This window comes from Phyllobates terribilis, unplaced genomic scaffold, assembly GCF_046119375.1.
Source record: "Phyllobates terribilis strain yellow unplaced genomic scaffold, ASM4611937v1 Scaffold_273__1_contigs__length_2535887, whole genome shotgun sequence".
Taxonomy (NCBI): domain Eukaryota; kingdom Metazoa; phylum Chordata; class Amphibia; order Anura; family Dendrobatidae; genus Phyllobates; species Phyllobates terribilis.
Genome location: NW_027363033.1, coordinates 2393340 through 2412845, shown reverse-complemented (window position 1 = coordinate 2412845; position 19506 = coordinate 2393340).

The following is a 19506-nucleotide window of genomic DNA, read 5'->3' as shown; positions in this document are numbered from 1 at the left end:
GCATTTTCGCTTTTTGCTCCACTTGTTCCCAGAGCCATAGCGTTTTTATTTTTTGGTCAATATGGCCATGTTAGGGCTTATTTTTTGCGGGACGAGTTGTACTTTTCAACGCCATTACTAGTTTTACCATGCCGTGTACGGGAAAACGGGAAAAAAATTCCAAGCGCCGTGAAATTGCAAAAAAATGCAATACGACTGAGGTTTTTTTTTATTTTTTTTACCACGTTCACTGAATGCTAAAACTGACCTGCCATTATTATTCTCCATGTCATTACGAGTTCGTAGACACCAAACATGTATAGGTTCTTTTTTATTTAAGTGATGAAAAAAAAATCCAAAGTTTGGTAAAAAAAAAAAAAAAAAAAAATGGTGCCATTTTCCGAGACCCGTAGCGTCTCCATTTTTCGGGATCTGGGGCAGGGTGAGGGCTTATTTTTTGTGAACCGAGCTGAAGTTTTTATTGATGCTATTTTGGGGTAGATCCGATGTTTTGATCGTCCGTTATTGCATTTTATTGCAATTTTACGGTGACCAAAAAACGTAATTCTGGCGTTTAGAATTTTTTTCTCATTACGCCATTTACCGATCGCATTAATTCTATTTTTATATTGATAGATCAGGCGATTCTGAACGCGGCAATACCAAATATGTGTATGTGGGGTTTATTTTATGATTTTATTTTGAATGGGGCGAAAGGGGGGTGATTTAAACTTTTAAATTTTTTTATTTTTTTTCATATTTTTTAAAACTTTTTTTTTCACTTTTTGCTTGCTTCTGTACTCTACATAGGAGACTTGAAGCAGCAACTGTCCGATCACCTCTGCTACATACAGGGAACCAGCAGATCCCCTGTATGCAGCAGAAATGGTCCTGTCCTATGAGCACCGACCACTAGATGGCGCTCATAGCAATTCCACCCGCGCCTGTTGCGGGCACATGTCAGCTGTAAGAATCAGCTGACATGTGCTTGGTTCAGTGCGGGCTCAGCGCCGGAGCCCTCAGTGAACCGGAGGATAACGACATGCGCGTACTAATACGTGACATGTCGTTAAGGGGTTAAAGCTGTCAAACAGTTGCAAATCATGCACACGGGAGCGATTCAACCATATCACCGAGCAGCTGTAAATACTCGGCGCTCGGCCCGAGCATACTCGGACAGAACATACTCGCTCAACACTAGTTAAAACAAGTTATCACCGATCCATGGGCTCTACAGGATAGGTGATCACTTATTGAGCATTTGTGTCCGAACATTGGAAAACGCACCTATCGGAAGAATGGGGAAGTTTTATCCCTGACAGAACACTTATCCCTATTTTAAAATGCTGCGGCAGGTGGGACGTCTGACCGCAGCTCTATTCATTCTCTTAGAGACTTGCAAAAAAGAGCAGCGCTCACAGCCACTGAGAGAATGAATGGATCAGTGGTCGCATCTCACATGCCGCTCCAGTCTAATGGGGAGAAAAGCTCCACATTCTGCCGGTGTGTGCAAGCAGTCAGACCCCCACCAATCAATATTATCAATGATCCTGTGGAGAGGTGATTACTTGTTTTCACCGGAGAACCCCTGTAAGTGCATCTCTGCCGCTCTGGTCCAAGTATTTAATCGCTAAGGCCACGGCCCTACTATCAGTATTCGGTCAGTATCCAGTCAGTATTTTTTCTCAGGAGTGGGAGCCAAAACAGGTGATGAACAATCAGAGAAAAGGTATAATAGAAACAAGTCACCAATTCTGCATTTATCAACCATTCCTGGTTTCGGCAGCCACTCCTGAGAAAAATACTGACCAAATACTGATGGTGGGGCTGTGGCCTAATGGAAAAAAATCTTTTCCTAGTTAAGATCAGCGAGAACAAAATGACCGCCATACACAGCACAGTCCACTATATCAACACCAATAATACCACATACAAAAGGGACAAATATCGCCACACCTTGACTAGATCACATATTACCACTACATAGTGACTGAATAATACCACATACAAGGAACAAATATGGCCAAACTATGACCAGACCATATATTACCACCCCAAGGTGACCAAATACTACAGTACTGATCATGAATACAAAACCACAAAACTAACAACACTGTTATTACCACCAGCGACATTATGCACAGGAGCTCTGTATATAGTGTCAGTGTACAGGTAACACAGTGATCACCAGTGACATTATAGACAGGAGCTCTGTATATAGTGTATCGGTAATACAGTGATCACCAGTGACATACACAGGAGCTCTGTATATACTATATACACACGTGGTCAAAATTGTTGGTACCCCTCGTTTAATGAAAGAAAAACCCACAATGGTCACAGAAAAAACTTGAATCTGACAAAAGTAATAATAAATTAAAAATCGATGAAAATGAACAAATGAAAGACAGACATTGCTTTTCAACCCTGCTTCCACAGAATTTAAAAAAAATTAAACTCTTGAAATAGGCCTGGACAGAAATGATGGTACCCCTGAAAATAATGTGACAAAAGGGACATGTTAAATCAAGTTGTGTCCACTAATTAGCATCACAGGTGTCTACAATCTTGTAATCAGTCAGTGGGCCTGTATATAGGGCTACAGATACTCACTGTGCTGTTTGGTGACATGGTGTGTACCACACTCCACATGGACCAAAGGAAGCAAAGGAAAGAGTTGTCTCAGGAGATTAGAAAGAAAATTATAGACAAGCATGTTAAAGGTAAAGGTTATAAGACCATCTCCAAGCAGCTTGATGTTCCTGTAACTACAGTTGCACATATTATTCAGAAATTTAAGATCCATGGGACTGTAGCCAACCTCCCTGGACGTGGCCGCAGGAGGAAAATTGATAACAAATCAAAGAGACGAATAATATGAATGGTAACAAAAGAGCCCAGGAAAACTTCTAAAGAGATTAAAGGTGAACTTCAAGCTCAAGGAACATCAGTGTCAGATCGCACCATCCGTCGTTGTTTGATCTAAAGTGGACTTCATGGGAGACGACCAAGGAGTACACCATTGTTGAAAAAAAATCATAAAAAAGCCAGACTGGAATTTGCCAAACTACATGTTCACAAGTCACAAAGCTTTTAGGAGAATGCCCTATGGACAGATGAGACAAAAATGGAAGTTTTTGGCAAGGCACATCAGATCTATGTTCACAGATGGAAAAATTAAGCATATCAAGATAAGAACACTGTCCCTACTGTGAAACATGGAGGAGTCTCTTTTATGTTTTGGGGCTGGTCTGCCGCATCTGGCACAGGGTGTCTTGAATCTGTGCAGGGTACAATGAAATCTCAAGACTATCAAGGGATTCTAGAGAGAAATGTGCTGCCCAGTGTCAGAAAGCGTGGTCTCAGTCGCAGGTCATGGGTCTTGCAACAGTATTATGACCCAAAACACACAGCTAAAAACACCCAACAATGGCTAAGAGGAAAACATTGGACTATTCTGAAGTGACCTTCTATGAGCCCTGACCTAAATCCTATTGAGCATCTTTGGAAAGAGCTGAAACATGCCGTCTGGAAAAGGCAACCTTCAACCATGAGACAACTGGAGCAGTTTGCTCATGAGGAGTGGCCAAAATACCTGTGGAGAGGTGCAGAAGTCTCATTGACAGTTACAGGAGTCGTTTGATTGCAGTGATTGCGTCAAAAGGTTGTTCAGCAAAATATTAAGTTAAGAAGAACCATCATTTCTGTCCAGGCCTATTTCATCAGTTTATTTTATTTTTTTTATTCTGTGGAAGCAGAAAAGCAATGTCTGACTTTCATTTGTTCATTTTCATAGATTTTTAATTTATTATTACTTTTGTCAGATTCAAGTTATTTCTGTGACCATTGTGGGTTTTTCTTTCATTAAACGAGGGGTACCAACAGTTTTGACCACGTGTGTAGTGTAAGTGTACATGTGTGTCACCCTGGCCTGGATGCCACAAGTGTAATTAAAGCTGTGTCTGAGAGCAGGGGGGAGGTTCTCTAGTCAGGGGAACATTAGCATGCAATGCCTCCTGTCTCAGGCCAGTAGGGGGAGCAGGCTGCCCCTATAAAAGCTGGTGCTGAGGTCAGGGTTAGAGAGAACCCAGATGACCTGTCTCAGGACTGAGACGTGTCTCAGCAGAGCAGGGACAGACAGTTGCACTGCACCTAAGAGGAAGTGTGGCAGGAGGAGAGCCACAAGCCAGAGACAAGAGGCGAAGAGAGCCTGTCTTGGCAGATAACAGACTTAATCTACCAGACTTTGGTGTCTGAGGCTGGAAGGATTCCACATCCCCCAGCAGAGAACCAGTCCGCAAGGGACTGTATATTCCTTGGCCTAAGAAGCCTGGAGGCTCTGCAACAACAGAAGGGACCAGTAAAGCCATACAAGGCTGGGAGCAGAAAGGAACCCACGTCGCAGGCCATACAGGCGAGAAAACACGGAAAGCTCGGAAACGTGGGCTGTTACCCTATCAGGAGGAGATAGCCAGAAGGAGCGCAGAAAGCACGGTAGGCCTACACCCTCACCCTGACCAGGGCCAATTTCCCCGTTGCTCTCAGACATCCAGGTCCCCTCCTAGCCGGGACTGTTTGTGGGTCAGTTTACCTGTTTAGTAAAGACCCTGGACTGCAACCTGTTGTCTGTGTGCTCCTTGCTCCTCCAGCACTATCAGCACTGGGACTCCCACTACCATCACTCCCAACATCCATTATACTGCCCTGGGGCCGCACTCTTCCCGTGGAGAGTCACACTACCCTAGATGCACACCTCATCAGCCCCAGCGGTCTGCATGCAGCGGCGGTTCCTAATAACCGCAATCCACGGGTGGCGTAGTCGGACATTATCAGCAGAACATAGCAGACTACCATTGGCCTGACCACCCTGAGCCACGGAACCGGGTCGCCACTACTACCCCCATCGTCTCCCTATTGCCCGGATCCGAGTGCCCCACGGCCCAGGGGGCGAGTCAGCTTTGGCGTAGTCGGCAGGATTTCGTGCCCGCAACCACCGGGTACTGCGTGCCTGAAAAAGACTTTTGTAACTTACCTGTGGCAAAGTTTCCCGCCGTCCGGAGTCGTTTCCCGCCATCCGGAGCCGATTCCCGCCATCGGACGCCATCTTGGACCTTTTACCGCCGTCTTCTGCCGCCTTCCCACCATCCGCAGCTGCTTCCCGCCATCGGACGCCATCTTCAGGACGCCGCGCGGGAAGAAGATGGGCGTGGACGTCAAAACCGCGCGAGATCCGAAGCTCCGCCCCACGCACCGACGCTGCGCAAGGTCCTGGAAGGGAGAGAGAGCGACGCTGACGTCATCAGGACGCGACGCCAGGTCCTCGTCCATAGCAGCAGCAGCGGAGCCGCGGCCTACAGAAGAGGATCGTCGGAAGGTAGGCCACGCGTAACTAGGGGGGGAGGAAGATGACGGACACAGAGGCGCCCACTACCACCAACGCAGCTGCAGCAGCGGTGATGCCCTTTTCCTTGCCCTACATCCCTGGAGCGGCCTGGCTGCCCAAATACTCAGGGGAGCCCCATGCCCTAACTGACTTCAAGGAAAGGCTATACAGTTTGTTCCACGTTTACCCCCTGACAGAGGAACAGAAGGTCAGCATATTAACAGGGCAGTTAACTGGCGCAGCCCAGCGGGAGGTAAAATCATGGCCCACTGAGGAGAAAAGGACTGTGAAGGGTATTCTGGCCCGGCTGCGGGGTACCTTTGACACACGTACTTCCGCTGAGATTAAAATGAGGTTCTATGGATGTAAGCAGCGGGCACAGGACAGCATCAGAGACTATGCCCTAAATCTGCAGGAAGCCTTGAGGGCTATTCAACAAACTGACCCTGGCAGTGTGCAGGAAACGGATAAGCTGCTAACAGAACAATTCATAGAAGGTCTGCTGTCTAGCGCCCACAGGGCCCAACTGCGCCTCATGTTCTTTCAGAACCCCGACCTGACCTTTGCCCAATTTAAGGACAGGGCCATAAGGGTGCTCCGTGAATCTGCAACCAGTAGCGCTATAAACCCCCGGCGCCCTGCTATCACTTACCACCAGGAGGCGGCGCCCTCCTCTATGGACTCCGTGGAGGCTGATGCACAGGCCCTGAACCAAGCCCCGTCGAAAGATCTGCACCACCAAGTCCAGGAGCTGACCAGGAGCGTCGCGGCGTTGACCAGGACCGTCCAGGCGTTGCAAGTGGACCCGTCAAGACCCATCGAGCTGGCTTCAAGTCCGGAGAATGTCCCATGGCGTCGACAGAGGAGGATCCCGTCGTTCCGAGGGAGGCCCACAGACCGCTACGCAGAGGATGGACAGCCCATTTGCCGTCGATGCAACCAGCCCGGACACATTTCCAGGTACTGTAATTTAAACGGGTCTACCTGGGGCAGAGGGCCAACCCCCAGGCATAAGATCACCAGGCCCTTACAATTGGCGTAATAAGTACGTTGGGGCGCGCACGGTTTTACCCGTGGTGCTGGACGGTATCCCCATGAGCGCCTTGCTGGATACTGGGTCACAAGTAACCACTATCCCTTATGTACTTTTTAAGCAGTATTGGACTGATGCTGATATCACACGGTATCCAGACGGTAACTTGAGCATCATCGCCAGTAATGGCTTACCTGTGCCGCAGATGGGGTTCAAGGAGATGACCATTAAGATTGGTAAAGTTGAACTACCGGCACAGGGAGTGATTATTGTGGACATTGACCGTCATGAAAGTCACCCTAAAATAACTGTGGGTACTAACGTGATTGAAAATTGTCTTTCAGAGGTAATTGTAATCTTACAACAGGTGGCGGTGAATGCTAGTTCCAGCCAACAGAGAATCCTCAACAAGGAGATAAAGGCCCTGATGAGACGGCAGCAGGTAGAACTGTCTGGTGGTGAGATCGGTAGCGTAAGACTGAGTGACCCATTCCCCATTTCCATGCCTCCCAAAAGTGAAATGATGATCTGGTGTCGGACTGCAATCGGGTTGAGAGGTAGAGACTACCAAGACATGGTAGAACCCGTGTACTCAGACAGCAGGCCCACCATTTTGACAGCCCGGGGGGTGGTTGATGTCCGTCATGGGAGGGTGCCCGTCCGCATCCTCAACATTGGGGAGAGGGAGGTACACTTACCCAGGTACGCTACACTTGCCAAGCTGTTTGTGGTCGAACACAAAGCTATCAGGGCCGTGGAACCTTTGCCTCCATCTCCACAGGCGGAGAGTAATGGCTCCCAGAAACAAAAGGAGGACTGGTGCCAGAAACTCCACGTGGGTGCTGACTCCACTCCCCTGCACCAAAAACAAGGAGTCTACTGGGTGGTACAGGAGTACGAGAGAGTCTTTAGTAAGCACCCGCTAGACTTCGGCAGAGTAGAGGGGATAGAACACCACATCCCCACAGGGAGCCACCCACCGATAAAAGAGAGGCACAGACCTGTACCCCCTGCACATTATCAGAACGCAAGGGGCATGCTAAGAGAGATGAAAGAAGCTGGGGTTATTAGAGACAGCTGTAGCCCCTGGGCAGCCCCCTTGGTTCTGGTCAAAAAGAAAGACGGCACCATGAGAATGTGCGTCGACTATAGACAAATCAACCGTATCACTCACAAAGACGCATATCCGCTGCCTAGAATAGAGGAGTCTTTAGCCGCACTAAAATCAGCTAACTTCTTTTCTACTTTGGACCTTACTAGCGGGTACTGGCAGGTTCCTGTGGCAGAGGCTGACAAGGAGAAGACCGCCTTCACCACCCCGATGGGACTGAGCGAATTCAACTGCATGCCTTTCGGGCTCTGCAACGCACCAGGGACCTTCCAGTGGCTGATGGAATGCTGTCTAGGGCACCGAAACTTCGAGACGGTCCTCCTTTACCTGGACGACGTGATCGTCTATTCGAAGACCTATGAGGACCATCTGAAGCACCTGGCCGAGGTGTTCGAAGCCCTGGCAGGCTATGGCCTGAAGGTGAAACCATCGAAGTGTCACCTGCTGAAACCAAAGGTCCAGTACCTAGGGCACGTGGTAAGCGCGGAAGGAGTGGCCCCCGACCCTGACAAGGTCACGGCAATCAAGAGCTGGCCAAGCCCCTCGAACATCAAAGAGGTGAGACAGTTTCTCGGGTTGGTAGGCTACTACCGAAGATTCATCCCCGGGTTCACCAAGATGGCAGCTCCTATGCAGGACCTCCTGATCGGACAGTCTAAGTCCAGGAGGCAAAAGCCGCCCTTCAAGTGGGATAAACCGGAAGAGGAGTCCTTCCGCCAGCTAAAGATGGCCCTCACAGGGGATGAGATCCTGGCCTACCCTGATTATGGCCAGACTTTCATTCTCCACACAGATGCCAGTAATGTGGGACTGGGAGCCGTATTGTCCCAAAACCAACAGGGCAGATAACAGGTGATCGCATACGCCAGCCGGAAGCTGAGGCCCACCGAAAGGAACCCGGAGAATTACAGCTCCTTCAAGCTAGAATTCTTGGCGGTGGTGTGGGCCGTGACGGAACGCTTCAAGCATTACCTGGCCTCCGCAAAGTTCACCGTGTACACGGACAACAACCCGTTGACACACCTGGACAATGCAAGACTGGGTGCCCTGGAACAGCGGTGGATGGCCTGTCTCTCCAACTATGACTTCGTGATCAAGTACCGGGCAGGCAAAACCAACGCCAACGCGGACGCCCTATCAAGGATGCCTCACTTACCTGAAGGTGACGAAGACCCAGAAGAGCTGGAGGAGGTAGAACTCCCCGCGTTTCACCGGTATGGAGCCGCTCAACACTCTCACCGCGTGAAGGAGGAGGATCTAACAACTGTGATGATGAATCCCCTACCTCACCACAGCTGGGCCGAGACCCAAGATAGTGACCCTGCAGTCTGCCTGGTGAAAGATCTGCTGACCCGGGAAGACGCCCGCTTAGATCCAGATGCCCCAGAGGAAGCCAAGCAGCTATGGAAGGAGAAGAGCAAGCTGTTCCTCTACGAAGGCAAGTTGTGCAGAAGGATTGTCAACCACCGGACGCACGAGCTGACCTGGCAAGTCGTGGTCCCAAGGAGGGATGCAGCTATGGTCCTGGGGGCTTACCATGACAGAGCGGGACACTTCGGTTGGAAGAAACTGGAGTTCCTACTAAGAGGAAGATTCTTTTGGGTCGGCATGAGAGGAGCTGTAGAAAAATGGTGCAGAGACTGTGGCCCTTGTCACCTAAGGAGGAAGGACCGTGCCAGCCAGAAGACACCCTTGAGGCCCATCGTCACCACGCAGCCTCTTGAGCTGGTAGCTCTGGACCACGTCAAATTGGCTCCCAGCCGGTCAGGATACATCTATGCCCTGACAATCGTGGACCACTATTCCCGTTTTCTAGTGGTGGTCCCGGTAAAGGACTTGACAGCCCAAACAGCGGCCAGAGCCTTCCAGCAATATTTCTGCCATCCACACGGGTATCCGGAACAGGTCCTGACAGACCAGGGTCCAGCGTTCGAGGCTGAAATCTTCCAGGAGTTCTGCAACCTCTATGGCTGTAAGAAGATTCGTACAACGCCTTACCACCCCCAAACCAACGGGATGTGTGAGAAGATGAACAATATAGTCATTGATCTCCTGAAGACGTTGCCCCTGGAGGAACGCAGCCTGTGGCCAGAAAAACTGCCGGACCTGATAGACCTATACAACAATATCCCGGTGAATGCTACAAACTGCACCCCGGCTTACCTGATGCGAGCTAGACCAGGAAAGCTGCCCGTAGACCTGGAGATGGGAGTCCTAATACCTGAGGACACCTCCCCGGATGCGGACTGGGATACGGAAAGGCAACTGCAGTACAAGAAGGTACAGGAGAGTGTGGAGAAGAGCCTGGCCCAGGTGAGAGAGAAGCAAGAAAGACTCTTCAATCAACACGCCCCTGCTAGTCCCCTAGAACCTGGTGAGCAAGTCCTAAAGCGAAAAAGAAGGCTACATAAGTTGGACGACCAGTGGGAAAGGGAACCCTACACCGTACTGCAGTCTGACCACGACAACCCAAAGGTGTGCGTAATCACCAAGGACGGAGGAGAAACCACTAGTGTCGTCTCCAGAGACCATCTCAAAAGGTGCCCTGAGCAACTCCGTAGTGCAGAAGAGGATCAGAGTGACCTTGAACCCGCAGAGGACAAAGAAGAAATGATCAGCACCGTTCTCGGAGAGTTCCCTCAGTCCTGGACTCGCATAAATGATGCCATAGTGGTACCTGTCCTGCATTTCCTGCAACCGGCACAGCAACAACCAACACCAGAGCCGGAAGGTGAAGAGGAGCAAGCAGTTCCAGAGGCAGAAGAGCCTGTACCAGCAGCCCAGGAGAGTCAACCCTCTGCTGACAGTGAGCCTGCCATGCCTGCGGTAAGCCAAAGGACCCGCAGACAGCTGCCTGCCCTACCTGTACACCCAGCTGGTAGCTGCACCCCTAACGCTAGTGGGGAAAGCCAAGTCAGTCCACCACCAGACAGTGGGCTACGTAGGTCAACCAGGAGCACAAAGGGACAGATACCCGCTCGCTGGAGAATATAGAGTGTACTAAAATTGTAAATAACCCTGTTGCCAAATGTTGAATTGTTTGCAAAGTTACATGCATGTTTGGTAATACTCTGTTTCAGTTTCTTGCAGCTACCGTAAGGACTCACAGGTTATGGACTTTTTATAACCGGGACCTTGTATGGACTTCGTTCAGAGCCTAACCCAGGAATGAACTAAGACTGTGAAGGACTTGGGGTAGGACAGACCCCCACCTGGTTAAGGCTCCCCGTTGTGCTGGTGATATGGACACCCGGTCACAGGCCACACTGTGACCTTAAGAACTCAATTTGTGCGTCGTCTGTCTATTAATGTTTTATTGATATGCATATTGTCTTTGTTTACTGTTTAGTCCCGGAGTACTAAATTTCACTAGGGGGGAATGTGTCACCCTGGCCTGGATGCCACAAGTGTAATTAAAGCTGTGTCTGAGAGCAGGGGGGAGGTTCTCTAGTCAGGGGAACATTAGCATGCAATGCCTCCTGGCTCAGGCCAGTAGGGGGAGCAGGCTGCCCCTATAAAAGCTGGTGCTGGGGGCAGGGTTAGAGAGAACCCAGATGACCTGTCTCAGGACTGAGAGGTGTCTCAGCAGAGCAGGGACAGACAGTTGCACTGCACCTAAGAGGAAGTGTGGCAGGAGGAGAGCCACAAGCCAGAGACAAGAGGCGAAGCAAGCCTGTCTTGGCAGATAACAGACTTAATCTACCAGACTTTGGTGTCTGAGGCTGGAAGGATTCCACATCCCCCAGCAGAGAACCAGTCCGCAAGGGACTGTATATTCCTTGGCCTAAGAAGCCTGGAGGCCCTGCCACAACAGAAGGGACCAGTAAAGCCATACAAGGCTGGGAGCAGAAAGGAACCCACGTCGCAGGCCATACAGGCGAGAAAACACGGAAAGCTCGGAAACGTGGGCTGTTACCCTATCAGGAGGAGATAGCCAGAAGGAGTGCAGAAAGCACGGTAGGCCTACACCCTCACCCTGACCAGGGCCAATTTCCCCGTTGCTCTCAGACATCCAGGTCCCCTCCTAGCCGGGACTGTTTGTGGGTCAGTTTACCTGTTTAGTAAAGACCCTGAACTGCAACCTGTTGTCTGTGTGCTCCTTGCTCCTCCAGCACAATCAGCACTGGGACTCCCACTACCATCACTCCCAACATCCATTATACTGCCCTGGGGCCGCACTCTTCCCGTGGAGAGTCACACTACCCTAGCTGCACACCTCATCAGCCCCAGCGGTCTGCATGCAGCGGCGGTTCCTAATAACCGCAATCCACGGGTGGCGTAGTCGGACATTATCAGCAGAACATAGCAGACTACCATTGGCCTGACCACCCTGAGCCACAGAACCGGGTCGCCACTACTACCCCCATCGTCTCCCTATTGCACGGATCCGAGTGCCCCACGGCCCAGGGGGCGAGTCACATGTAATACACTGACTCACCAGTGACGTCTCTAGGTGAAGTCCTTCATCTCCGCTTTTCTTCTTCATCTGGCACAGACGGCCATCACTTCTTCCAGCCAGGAATCATCTCTGCAGAAAATAACACACAGTTATCAATAACTGATCTCTTCTAGGGAATATTCCCACTCCACCCCCCGACTTCTACGCTACACCAGTTGAAGAAAAAAAGCGAGATAGTGCCGCCCTGCACAGTAACAGGAGCCCGCTTTTGTCCTATCCCATGGAAAACAATTTCCTAAAAAGTAAATTATATTACAGAAGTAATAATGTCTCTAATTGGACTCTAAAATAATAATGTTCCTCACTGGCCACCATAAACTAATAAAGTATGTTCCTCAATCTGGCACCAAACAGTAATTAAGTCCCTTGTTCAGCCTGGCACCCCCATATATCCATCCTGGCCCCCCCTTCCCTGCATATATCCATCCTGACACCCCCCATATATCCCTTCTGGCCCCCATATGTCCAGTGTGACCCCTCCATATATTTATCCTAGCCCACGTGTATCGAGCCTGCCCCCTCCCATATACCCATCCTAGTCCCCCATGTGGCCCTCCTGTTCCCCCCATATATCCATCCTGGCCTCCATGTGTCCAGCCTGCCCCCCCACATATCCATCCTGGCCTCCATGTTTCCAGCCTGCCCCCCATATATCTGTCCTGGCCTCCATGTGTCCAGCCTGCCCCCTCCCATATATCTGTCCTAAAGCCCCATGTGTCAAGCCTGCCCCCCCACATATCCATCCTGGCCTCCATGTGTCCAGCATGCCCCCCCTACATAACCATCCTGGCCTCCATGTGTCCAGCCTGCCCCCCCCAATATATCCATCCTGGCCTCCATGTTTCCAGCCTGCCCCCCATATATCCATCCTGGCCTCCATGTGTCCAGCCTGCCCCCTCATATATCCATCCTGCCCTTCCCCCTGCATATATCCATCCTGACACCCCCCCATATATCCATACTGGCCCCCATATGTCCAGCGTGGCCCCTCCATATATTTATCCTAGCCCACGTGTATCGAGCCTGCCCCCCAACATACCTATCCTAGCCCCCCATGTGTCCAGCCTGCCCCCCACATATCCATCCTGGCCATCATGTGTCCAGCCTGCCCCGCCCCCCATATATCCGGCCCGCCATATATCCATCCCCCTCATATATCCATCCTGGCCTCCATGTGTCCAGCCTGCCCCACCATATAGCCATCCTGCCCACCCTTTCCCATGTGTCCAGCCAGGCTCCCCCTTATGTGTCCAGCCAGGCTCCCACCCTTGTGTGTCCAGCCAGGGTTCCCCCTTGTGTGTCCAGCCAGGCTCTCACCCTTGTGTGTCCAGCCAGTGTTCCCCCTTGTGTGTCCAGCCAGGGTTCCCCCTTGTGTGTCCAGCCAGGGTTCCCTCTTGTGTGTCCAGTCAGGGCTTCCCCTTGTGTGTCCAGCCAGGGCTCCCCCTTGTGGGTCCAGCCAGGGTTCCCCCTTGTGTGTCCATCCAGCTCCCTCCTTTTGTGTCCAGCCAGGGCTCCCCCTTGTGTGTCCAGTCAGGGCTCCCCCTTGTGTGTCCAGCCAGGGCTTCTCCTTGTGTGTCCAGCCAGGGCTCCCCCTTGTGTGTCCAGCCAGGGTTCCCCCTTGTGTGTCCAGCCAGGGCTCCCCCTTGTGTGTCCAGCAAGGCCCCCCTTGTGTGTCCATCCGGTCCCCCCCTTGTGTGTCCAGCCAGGGTCCCCCCTTGTGTGTCTAACCGGGCCCCCCCTTGTGTGTCCAGCCAGGGGCCCATCCCATTCTGCATCCACTCATATACACACAGACACACACACAGACACCTCTTACCTTCCTGCTCTCCCGTGCGGTGTCCTCCTTCTCCTGAGTTGCGCGCCTCCTTCACTGCAGGCGCATGACGATGACGTCATACGCCGGCCGGGGAAGGGAGACGCGCAGCTTCAGCTGCTTCACTGGGACGTGTGTCACGGCGGTTCAGGTAATGAACGCCGCGTGAGCGCGTCCCTGCATACACTGTGCCTGCGCTTTTAAAGGGCCCGTGCCCCTTAAAACCGCAGGTTTTTTATTTTTTCATTCTCTTCTCCCCCTCTCCTCTGCAGAAGGGTACCCCGCCAGCCCAGTCCCACCCTGTTGATGACTTATCCTAAAATCGGTCATTAATATATAAGTCCTGGACAGTCCCGTTAAGCTTGTTTTACCTAGTTATAAAAGCCCTTTAAGTCCTCATTATAAGGTAAGGTATGAATGGATCTAATTAAATTCTACAAAGAGAACTATTTATACATTTTAGTCACTGTGAGCTTTCTACAAGATATTGCGGGCAGTATATAGCGAATATACGGACACAGAGCCATTCGCCGGCTCAGATTGCCAATAAGCACCTTGTAAATATGAGACCTTGACATCATAGGTTACTTGGCTTAATATGAAATTGTCCCTCAAGTGTACCGCATTGTGGGCAGGGACTATATGTACATCACTGCAGAATATGTTGGCAATAAAAAGTCAACAGAAATGAATATCATGCAGATCCTCACCAGGACTCCAGCAGTGTCACCATCCTGCCACCATACAGCTATAGAAGGACAATAAACCTGCAGGGTTCTCCCCTCAGTTATTTTTTCCTTTAATTTTATTATCTGTTTCTTACTCACAGTGAAAGAACAGTCATCAGATATTTTATTGTTCACTTTTTATTTTACAGTCTCAGCTCTGAAGAATAGAACGTCTTATGAATAAATGACAGCTCACTTATTACAGTGGTGGCCAAAAGTATTGGCACCCCTGCAATTCTATCAGATAATACTCAGTTTCTTCCTGAAAATGATTGCAATCACAAATTCTTTGGTATTATTATCTTCATTTAATTTGCTTGCAAGGAAAAAATACAAAAGAGAATGAAGCAAAAATCAAAACCTTGATCATTTCACACAAAACTCCAAAAATGGGCCAGACAAAAGTATTGGCACCCTCAGCCTAATACTTGGTTGCACAACCTTTAGCCAAAATAACTGCGAACAACCGCTTCCGGTAACCATCAATGAGTTTCTTACAATGCTCTGCTGGAATCGTAGACCATTCTTCTTTGGCAAACTGCTCCAGGTCCCTGATATTTGAAGGGTGCCTTCTCCAAACTGCCATTTTGTGATCTCTCCACAGGTGTTCTATGGGATTCAGGTCTGGACTCATTGCTGGCCACCTTAGAAGTCTCCAGTGCTTTCTCTAAAACCATTTTATAGTGCTTTTGGAAGTGTGTTTTGGGTCATTGTCCTGCTGGAAGACCCATGACCTCTAAGGGCGACCCAGCTTTCTCACACTGGGCCCTACATTATGCTGCAAAATTTGTTGGTAGTCTTCAGACTTCATAATGCCATGCACACGGTCAAGCAGTCCAGTGCCAGAGGCAGCAAAGCAACCCCAAAACATCAGGGAACCTCCGCCATGTTTGACTGTAGGGACCATGTTCTTTTCTTTGAATGCCTCTTTTTTTTTCCTGTACACTCTATGTTAATGGTTTTTCCCAAAAAGCTCGACTTTTGTCTCATCTGACCAGAGAACATTCTTCCAAAACATAGTAACATAGTTTGTAAACATAGTTAGTAAAAGCCGAATAAAGACTTGCGTCCATCAAGTTCGACCTGTTAGTTCTGTAATTGCTAAAGTTGATCCAGAGGAGGGCAAAAACCCCAAATGATTTGGCCAATCTTCACCTGAGGAAAAATTCCCTCCTGACTCTGAAACCAGCAGTCAGAATAAATCCCTGTATCAACTTACTATTTTATTTTATTTTTAAGTATATGCTGAAATCTGCCTGGTATCTAGAAATGCATCCAGTCCCCGCTTGAACTGGTGTAGTGAATCTGACATCACCGTCTCCTCACTCAGTGAATTCCATATTCTCACTGCTCTTACCGTAAAGAACCCCTTCCTATGCTGGTGCTGAAACCTTTTCTCTTCCAGTCTTAGTGAATGCCCTCTTGTTACTGTAATATCCCTCCTTTTGAACAAATCCCTGGCAAGGTCTCTATACTGTCCCCTAACATATTTGTACACATTTATTATGTCCCCCCTCAACCTTCTCTTTTCCAGGCTGAATAGTCCTAGTTTTGCCAACCTCTCTGGGTATTGCAGTCCCTCCATTCCCTTTATTAATTTTGTTGCCCTCCTTTGTACCTTTTCAAGCTCATTTATATCCTTTCTATATATTGGGGCCCATAACTGAGCACAGTATTCCAAGTGTGGACTGACCAGTGCTTTGTACAGTGGAAGAACAATGTTCTCATCCTTTGCAGCTATACCTCTTCTGATACATCCCATTACCCTGTTTGCCCTTACAGCAGCGGCCTGACTTTGGGCACTCCAATTTAGTTTGCCATCAATCAAGATGCCCAAGTCCTTCTCCATCTCTGAATTCCCCAATGATTTCCCATTCAGTGAGTACTGGTGACTTCCATTTTTCCTTCCCATATGTATGACCTTACATTTCTCCTCGTTAAACCTCATTTGCCATTTAATGCTCCACCTACCCAGCTTATCCAAATCCCTCTGTAGGTCTGCACTGTCCTCTTTTGTATTAATTGTTTTACATAACTTTGTGTCATCTGCAAATATTGATATTTTACTATTTATCCCGTTGACTATGTCGTTAATAAAGATATTAAATAACATTGGGCCTAGTACAGACCCCTGTGGTACCCCACTAGTGACGCTTACCCAATCTGAGTATATTCCATTTATAACCACCCTCTGCCTTCTATCCTTTAGCCAGTTAGCTACCCACTTGCAGACATTTTCCCCCAGCCCCATCATTCTCATTTTGTATACCAACCTATTATGTGGCACGCTATCGAAAGCTTTTGAGAAGTCGAGATACACGACATCCACTGGTTCCCCCTGATCTACTCGAGAGCTAACCTCCTCGTAGAAGTCAATCAGGTTTGTTTGGCAGGAGCGATTCCTCATGAATCCATGTTGGTTCGGGATTAAAAGATTATTAGCATCAAGATGCTCCATAATTGCCTCTTTAATGAAGCTTTCAAAAATTTTGCCCACAACGGACGTCAGACTCACCGGCCGATAGTTTCCGGCGTCACTTTTCGCTCCCTTTTTGAATATTGGCACTACATTCGCCTGTCGCCAATCAAGTGGCACAGACCCAGTCTCAACAGAGTCCTTAAATATAAGATATAACGGTCTGTCTATCACATTACTTAGTTCCCTTAGTACCCGTGGGTGTATGCCATCAGGTCCTGGTGATTTGTTTATTTTAATGTTACTGAGGCGTTTCTGTACCCCAGCTTGGGTTAGATTTGTCATACTTAGTGGAGGATTAAGTTTGTCACTTCTCATTTCTCCTGTTAGTTCGATTTCCTTTGTGAAAGTTGTCGAAAAAAAATTATTTAATAGATTAGCTTTATCCTCATCTTTCTCTATGATTTTGCCTTCCTCACTTTTTATCGGTCCAATATTATCCGATTTAATCCTTTGACTATTTATATACGTAAAGAACAGTTTGGGATTTGATCTACTTTCCCTAGCAATACGTCTCTCTGTTTCCTCCTTCGCTATTTTTATTTGTTTTTTGCAGGTTCTCGTTTTTTCCTTGTAACAAATTAGTGCCTCCTTACTGTTTTCCTGTTTTAATCTCTTGAATGCCTCTTTTTTGCTATTTAACGCCCCTTTTACGTTCTTGTTCAACCATATTGGTTTCCTCTTATTTCTGGCCCTTTTATTCCCATACGGTATATACCTCTCGCACTGAGTATTCAGAATTCTTTTGAAGGTTTCCCATTTACTATTCGTATTCCTTTGATTAAGAACTTTGTCCCAGTCAATAAGTTGAAGGCTTTCTTTCAGCTGATCAAACTTTGCCCTCCTAAAGTTTAATGTTTTTGTTGTTCCCTTATTGATAACCCTACTGAAGGGCATTTTGAAGTCGATAATATTATGGTCGCTATTACCTAGGTGCCCCCCTATCTGTACCTCAGTTATTCTATCAGGCCTATTAGTCAATATTAAGTCTAACACGGCCTTCCCTCTCGTTGGTTCCTGCACTAGTTGGGAGAGATAATTATCCTTAATATTTTTCAAGAACCTTTTTCCTTTCTGAGATCTACAGGTTTCTGTTTCCCAGTCAATATCCGGGTAGTTGAAATCCCCCATTACAATCACTTCATTATGTTTTGCTACTTTGTCTATTTGTCCTAATAGCAGTTTCTCATTCTCCTCTGTTATATTGGGTGGCTTATAGCAGACCCCCAGTAATATTTTATTATTATTTTTAGTTCCCTCTATCTCTACCCACATGGACTCGACCCCCTCTTCTCCCTCTCCTATATCTTCCCTTAGTCTGGGTTTTAGACATGACTTTACATATAAGCAGACTCCTCCGCCTTTCCCCTGTTTCCGGTCCCTTCTAAATAAACTATAATCTAATAAATTTACCGCCCAGTCGTAGCTATCGTCTAGCCAAGTCTCTGTTATACCTACGATGTCATACCTCTCCTCCCATATAAGCGCCCGCAGCTCATCCGCCTTATTGGTCAGGCTTCTTGCGTTGGTCAGCATGCAAGATAAAACTTTGTGGTTATTTAGCATCCTATTCTTCTCTAACGATCTAACTGTACTATCCCCACCCCCCTCTCCACCCTCATTATATTCACTTCTCCCCTTCCCCCTTGCTTGCCTCACATCCCACCTATTTCCTTGGTTTCCCCCCCCCGTCTCTAGTTTAAAAACTCCTCCAACCTATTAGCCATCTTCTTCCCCAGCACCGCTGCACCCTCCCCATTGAGGTGCAGCCCGTCCCTACGGTAGAGCCTGTAGCCGACCGCGAAGTCGGCCCAGTTCTCCATGAACCCAAACCCTTCTGCCTTGCACCAACTCTTTAGCCACTTATTCACCTCCCTAACCTCCTGTTGGCGCTCCTGTGTGGCTCGCGGGATTGGTAGTATTTCTGAGAAAACTACCTTGGAGGTCCTTGCCCTAAGCTTCCTACCTAGGTCCCTGAAATAATTTTTAAGGACCCTCCATCTACCACTCACTTTGTCATTGGTGCCGATGTGGACCATGACCACTGGGTCTTCGCCAGCCCCACCCAGTAACCTGTCAACCCGATCCGCGATGTGCCGGACTCGAGCGCCAGGGAGGCAGCACACCGTTCGGCGATCCCGGTCTTTGTGACAGATTGCCCTGTCTGTCCCCCTAATAATAGAGTCACCCACTACCAGAACCTGTCTTGCCTGCCCTACACTTCCCCCCTCCCCCTCATTACTGGAGCATACACTCCCCCGGCGGTCAGAGGATCTGTCGTGCTCCAATAATGCCGGTTCTGAACCAGCCTTCCTATACTTCTTCCCTCTATCCCTCCTTACTGTTATCCAGCTCCCTGCCTGTTCAGCCTGCACTTCCCCTCTATGCTCCACCCCCAGTATTGACCCATTGAGTGTCTGCTCGGTGAGCAGCAAACTCCGTTCTATGTTGTCGATGCTCCTCAGTACCGCTATCTGAGCACTTAGATCCAGAATTTGGGCTTCCAAGTGCACGATATGCTCAC